The sequence below is a fragment of the Nicotiana tomentosiformis genome, chromosome 11 (assembly GCF_000390325.3).
Source record: "Nicotiana tomentosiformis chromosome 11, ASM39032v3, whole genome shotgun sequence".
NCBI classification, from domain to species: domain Eukaryota; kingdom Viridiplantae; phylum Streptophyta; class Magnoliopsida; order Solanales; family Solanaceae; genus Nicotiana; species Nicotiana tomentosiformis.
This window is the reverse complement of record NC_090822.1, coordinates 122,632,464-122,640,093: the sequence shown is the minus strand read 5'-3', so window position 1 is coordinate 122,640,093 and position 7,630 is coordinate 122,632,464.

Sequence of the window (7,630 nt, the reverse complement as noted above, 5' to 3'; positions counted from 1 at the left end):
ATGAACTATGATGGTTTCATCTTTCCTTAAGCACTCCATTTTTTCATTTCGGTTCATACTTTCTTGACTCTTTGAGTCATTTTCTTCTTCCTCAGGGGAACTAGAGAGACACATTGTCACTCTTTCTTGTTCATGACAATCATTTTTCTCCTTTTCTCATCATTACATGCCTTTCAACATTGTTTTCTTTGAATCCCTTCAACCTTTTCTTTCTTTTTGACATATTTCTTTTTAACTCTTCACCCTTTTCTTTGCCTTTCCTTTTAATCAAATCTTTTTGTTATTTGTACCTTTCATCACATTGAAATTCCTCGTCTCTCCCCTAAACTTATGTTTTTGCTAATTGCTCATCATGAATGCTAAGAAACGATTGGGTGCCAAGAGAAGGTCATTATAAAATGGATGAAGGCTTGTAATGTGGCTATTGAATGAAAAAGGCTTAGGCTCAAAGGGGTTGACTAGGGATATCATATTGGTAGGCTACAGAAGCTTTCACAGTTCAAATGGGACCAAGGAGAGCCTACAATCACTTCTCAAGTCGACCTACACTTAGAATTTTGCCTAGACAAACATTCAGGGAAAGTTCTAGACTTATTGGCACGGGACTTGGACTTGTAATTCAATACCTCACCTCTCTCTCAAGCTAATGGATCGTTAAAGAGAACAGAGTCGAGGGCCCACAACAACCCTAGCTAAGATTGAAGATCACAGATGGCTTAAAGAAACCACTTGATGATAGTTTTAGTCAACTCAAGAGTCTAAAGGTCACAACTAGAGCTATTCTTTGTCAATCAACTTGTTTCTAACCATGAGGTCGAAGGTAAATGTGTAAATGTGTTAGTACCAAGTGAAGCCTACTTGAGACACTTTTATTCATTACTACTACATATCAGAGGAAAAAGAAAAACAGACTCAATACCTTAAGAAGGTTGTCACGCCATCCATCGTTGGGAAGAGCCACCCGGTTCACACAATATCCACCTTTGGAAAGAACCTGGCATTAAGAAAACCAAAGGCTTATTGATCACGCAAAAATGTGAAAAGAAGCTAAAAACTCAAAAAGAAGCTACTAAAGGAAATAAGAAGCTAAGCTATTAAGGAAAATACAAAAGAAGTTATAAAGTAAACTATGGAAAGTAAAATGAATATGTACAATAACGGAGTGAACCGAATATATATATAAAATGGAGATGAATATATACATGGAATGGTAAAGTTATATACATACTAAAAGTGAAAAATAACGAAAGTGAAAAATAATGAATGTGAAAATAACGATAAGTAAAAATAAAGGAAAATAGTATCATAATTATTACATGCCAGTCATCAAATCAAAATAATACCCCCCCCCCCCCCCAAATAAAAGATAGCATTGTCCTCAATGCTAAAAGCAAAAATACGATTAGGGAAGGGATAGAGAGTAAAGAAAACTCCCTATGTGGTCTCTGTCTACATGTGGTCAGGCTCACTAGTGGGGACCTCGGACTGCATAGGATCATCAACTCCCTCCGGATCCTCCAACTGTATCTCTAGGTCCTCTGACTGGGGCACCACAAATCCTCTTACCGACTCTCTGTCAGCCTCCTGGTCTGATGCCTGTGTTGTATGTGCTGCAGGGGTAGTCTCCTCCATAAGCAGGTCCAGTGGAATATCTCCGGTAGAAGTGAACTTCTCTACCTCCTTCTTCAACAGCTCCACTGACTCTTTTGAAGATTGAGTCTTCTTCATCTTTTTGACCTGCTTGCCCAGCTCCTTGATCACCTTCCCATGAGTATCTAATATCTCCAGGATTTTCTTTTGTTTGTCTAGGAGCTTCTTCTGGTTGTCCGGAAACTCCTTCAATGAATCCTCCACTGATAGAGGTACCTCAAGTTGTGTTGGGGCTGCCTGTGCTGCGACTGCTCTGGATAAGACAGACAACTTTGATGTAGCTTCCTGCAACCAGTTGTTGACGCTGGATAGAGTCTGAGAGACCCGCAGTGAAGTCTGAGGCTATGCGGAAGATGAGGGCACAGATAGTGGGGCTGTGACAAATGGCCTGGATGAGGGAAGTGGCATAGCAGCGGAAAGCTCAGAACCAGTGGCCACTACCCTTGGCTCTTCAGACTGGCCAGTGGAGGTAGTGGCTTTGCCTTTGGACTTCGGGTTGTCTTCTCCCTGAAGGTTATACCAAGAGAAGGGCCTTTTCGGCTTCACCTTCATGTCAAAGTATCTCCCCTCAACCCTCTGGTCCTCTAGGTACATAGTGATGAAATTGGGGTAAGGGTAGGATATTTCTTCCTTCCCGGTTGCCTTAGATATGTTCTGGGCCATGAGGTTCCCTACATTTATTGGGTACCCCGCCATGATGGACGCTATGAGGATCGCTCGGGAGAGTGGAATGTCACTGCCATGCTGGCACGGATCAAGGCGGCTGCAGACGAAGGTGCACCACCCTTTGGCTTCAAAGCTAAGGGTGTTTCTGGTAATTGAGACTCCTGGTGTAAGGCAGGCCAGTGTTATCCCTGGTATGGCTATCACCTCTGCTACCCATGGACGGGCCGCTTCATCTAATACCAACTTCTGTATGTATAGAGCAGTGTCTACATCATCAAACCTGGCATATGTATTCAAAGTTTTGCCATCGAACCGGATCTTCTTATTTCGTACCTTAGTCACATAGGTACCGTTTTTTATGTTGGCAACATTGGCGTAGAATTCCTTGACTAGGTACTCATTTGCTTCCGGCAACTTTCTAGTGAAGAATTTCCACCCCACTCTTTCATCAAATTGTCTCTTCACATTCGGGTTGTGAGGGAGAAAGTCTCTTTCTATGAAATGTCGCTCAAGGGTGAGCGACCTTTGTGGCCACCATTCCCAGAATTTGTGGTAGGCATTCTCACTCACGAACCTATCTTACCAAACTGCTAGCTTCCTTGATCTAATCAACCCCCCCCCCCCCCATGGGTATCACCTCCTCTCCCGCCATCCGAAACCTCTTCTTCATCATCAATATCAATAGGAGCAGTTGTTGAGGCCGGAGTTGCAGTGGGTGGGGGAAATGGTGTTGAAGTCTCACTACCTCCTTCTGAGCTATCAGACGACTCAAATGAGGAGGTGGGTTAATTGACGAGATGGAAAGGTTGAGATTGAACCTCGGGTTGTTGTGCAGATTCTCCCTCAAAAATCTCCCAGGAAGGGAGGTATTCACTAGTGTCCGAGAAGTCAGCCTGAGGTCTCACAGGTGGGGCCTTTTTGCTAATAATCTTCTAAGATTCTAAGGGTGTAGTCTGCTTCCCTTTGCCTCGGCCTCGGGAGGATTCTCCCCTCCCTTTTGATTTGCCGGGACCACCACGAGATCGCACCATTATCTGCACACACAATTAGTGAAAGATTATTAGTATTGTGGTTCAATGAATCCTTAAAGAAATGTAGATGAAATGAAACAATGCTTCCCAAAATAATGCACCGCGGACCGCGGAAAAATAGGTGCGACCGCGGAAGGGCCATCGCGGACCGCATAAAAATAGGCACGGCTGCGAGGAGGTTAGACTCAGACTACCAACTCTTTGAGCATGGTCTTCCGCGGACCGCATAATTTGGGACACGGCCGCGAAAGATCAAACGCGGACCGCGTAAAAATGGACGCCGCCGCGGAAGCAATTGCCAAAACTCTCTCAAACTCATGAACGCGAACCGCGAATATTGGACGCGGCCATGTAAGTTCAAATGAAGACCGCGAAAAAATCACTGCGTCCGCGAACATGCAACCATACTCAGCTCTCACAAATTAAAGAATGCGGACAGCGTAAAATGGACCGCGGTCCGCGGAGTTCAAACAAAATGGGCACTGGAACATTTGAAACCTAGGATTTTCACTAAGTGCAAAAATTAATGCAATTAACATGCCTAGCTAATAACCATATCCCCCATTAGGCTTGTAAAACAATTACCCACATGAATTTAAGCATCAACTAAGCATGATTTTGAGATTGTGGCATGTATTAAACCCTAACTAAAAAGAAAAATTAAAACTAGAAGAAAAGAAAAGAAAGAGATCAAATCAATGCAAAGATTTGAGCATACTAGTTGTGAAATTGTAGAGGAAAATGGATTCTTGATTGATATGAAATGAGATTGACAGTCAAAGAAGAGGAAAATGAATAGTGCTCTAATGTGGTGAAGTTTGAGGTTCGATAAGTGTAAAAGTCCTAAGAACTTTCTATATATGCCAAATCGATGGGGACCCACCGACTTACCTTAGCGCGGTCCGCGGAATTCTACCGCGGTTCGCGCTTTTTACCTTTCGAAGAGCTGCTGCAAAGTCCTAGGCGTGGTCCACGGAAAACTGGGCGCGGCTGCGAATGTCACCGCGGTCCGCCAAATTATGAACGCGGACGCGAACTCAACTTCAGAGAGTTGATATTTTTGGGCTCTTCAAGTACGCGTCCGCGGATAAAATGTGCCACCGCGAAATGCTAACGCTGACCGCGAAATTTTAAGCGCGCTCCGCAAAATTCCCACACTTAGTCAGATTTTTCCCTGTCAAAATCCTACATTGCACAACCAATGCCTACACAAACTTCACAACTAGTTAGTCCAAAACAATGCCTAATTTAAGAAGAAAATTAAAAAGAAAGAAAAGAAAAAGAAAACGTCACATGGGTTGCCTCCCAAGAAGTGCCTAATTTAACGTCGCGGCACGACGCATGTTACCATTATCATGTGAAATTTATCAAGGCCACCATGTGGCTGTCATCAAACTTCCCGAGGTAGTGCTTCCCTCGGTGCCCATTAACTCTGAAGATTTCACCATTTTTGTTTTTCAAATCAAGAGTATCAAACGGAGTTACATGCACCACTTCAAAAGGGCCACTCCATTTTGACTTGAGCTTTCCCGGAAACAGTCGTAACCGAGAGTTAAAAAGAAGAACCAAGTCACCCTCCTTGAATTTTTTGTTCCAGGCATATTTGTCATGTAAGTACTTCATCTTGTCCTTATACAAGGACGGGCTGGAATAGGCATGAAACCGGAATTCATCAAGTTCATTGAGTTGCTCTACCCGGAGATTGGCTATTACATCCCATTCAAGGTTTAACTTTTTGAGCGCCCACATGGCCTTGTGCTCTAACTCAACCGGAAGATGGCATGCTTTCCCAAATACCAACCGGTACGGAGACATACCAATTGGAGTCTTGTACACATTTCTATAAGCCCACAAAGCATCGTCAAGTTTCCTTGACCAATCCGCCCGGTTTGCATTGACAGTTTTTGATAATATGCTCTTTATCTCCCTGCTGGAGACCTCAACTTGTCCACTAACCTGGGGATGATAAGGGGTTGACACCTTATGATTGACACCATACTTGGAAAGTAAAGTGTCGAAGGCCTTGTTGCAGAAATGAGAGCCCACATCACTGATGATCGCCCTAGGAGTGCCAAACTTTGTGAAGATATTTTTCTTTAAGAACGCCACCACACTCCGTGCCTCATTGTTGCAAAGCTACAGCTTCAACCCACTTGGAAACATAATCAACAACAACCAGAATGTAAGTGTTACCACATGAACTCACAAATGGCCCCATGAAGTCTATGCCCCACACGTCAAAAATATCGATCTCAAGAATAATGGTGAGAGGCATTTCATCCTTCGTGGAAACTCCACCAGCTCTTTGGCATTCATCACACCTCTTAACAAGCTCACTTGCATCTTTATACAGGGTAGGCCAATAAAATCCACAGCTAAGAACCTTTGAAGCAGTACTTGCCCCACTATGATGACCACCGTAAGGCGAGGAATGGCAAGCATCAAGAATATTCATTTGCTCCTCTTCCGGGACACATATCTGGATCACACCATCATTGCAAATCTTGAAAAGATAGGGCTCGTCCCAATAATAATCTAAGTTGTCCCGTTTGAGTTTCTTTCTTTGGTTAGAAGAGAGCTCACTCGGGACAATGCCGGTCAAAACAAAGTTAGCCACATCGGGGAACCAAGGCATATCATTCAAAGACACGGAGAGGAGTTGTTCATCCGGGAATGAATCATTAATTTCAAGGCCATCGTGGGGCCTCCCCTCCTCTTCTAAGCGGGACAAGTGGTCCGCCACTTGATTATTACTTCCTTTTCTATCAATTATTTCAAGGTCAAACTCTTGAAGCAGAAGAACCCATCTCATCAACCTAGCCTTTGAGTCCTTTTTGGTCATCAAGTAACGGAGTGTCGCGTGATCGGTGTGTACAATCACTTTGGCACCCATGAGATATGGACTGAACTTTTCCATGGCAAATATAATGGCTAATAACTCTTTCTCGGTCACCGTATAATTGACTTGGGCGTCATTCATCATTTTGCTTGCATAATAGACCGGATGAAATATCTTGTTGACCCTTTGTCCCAAAACCGCTCCTACAGTAATGTCACTAGCATCGCACTTGAGCTCAAATGGTAAGCTCCAATTGGATGCGGTAATGATGGGAGTGGTTGTCAATTTATACTTGAGAAGCTCAAAAGCTTTCATGCAATCTTCATTGAACAAAAACTTGGCATCCTTTTCTAGCAGCTTGCACAAAGGGTTCACCACTTTTGAGAAATCCTTGATGAACCTTCGGTAGAACCCCGCATGCCCAAGAAAGCTCCTAACTCCCTTGACGGAAGTAGGAGGAGGGAGTTTTGAAATAACCTCAATCTTCGCTTTTCCCACTTCAATTTCTTTGAGATCTTATGGTCGAGGACAATGCCGTCCTCGACCATAAAGTGGCATTTTTCCCAATTAAGCACTAGGTTGGTCTCTTCACATCGGGCCAACACTTTGTCAATATTATCCAAGCATTCTTCAAATGAGTCCCCCACAACACTAAAATCATCCATTAACACTTCGAGGAAGTTCTCCACCATATCCGTTAATATTGCCATCATACACCGCTGAAAGGTAGTCGGTGCATTACATTGTGATGACCCAAAATATCATCTTTAAATTTAACAAGTAATTCTGTGTTCTAAGACCTCAAAAAGCACCATTTATCATTCCTCGACTTGCGTGCACAGTCCGTAAAATTTTTCGAAAAGTTTTCATGTGAAAAATGGATTAAAATGTGAAATAGAGCCTTAAAATTCAAGTGAGTTGACTTTGGTCAACATTTTTAGAAAACGGAACCGGATCAGTGTTTTGACAGTTTCAGTAGCTCCGTATCATAATTTGGGACTTGGGCGTATGCCCGAAATTTAATTTGGAGGTCCCTGGCATAAGTTATTACCATTTAACGGAACTAGCAATTTAAAGGCTATAAATTTCCAAGTTTGACCACGGGGTTGAATTTTTGATATCGGAGCCGGAATCCAATTTTGGAAATTTGAACAGCTCCGTTATATCATTTATGACTTGTGTGCCAAATTTAAAGTCATTCCGGATTCATTTAATATGTTTTGGCACGAGATTTGCAAATTTAAAGTTTAAAACTCAAAGTTCGAATCATGGTGTGAATTGTAATTTCAGTGTTGTTTGACATGATTTTAGACCCCGAGTCAGTCCGTATTATGTTACGGGACTTGTTGGCATATTCGGACGGGGTCTCGAGTACCCGAGTGTGATTCGAATCGAAATCGGAACAAAAATTGGACTTAAGCGAAATCTGAAATTTTGGGTTCTG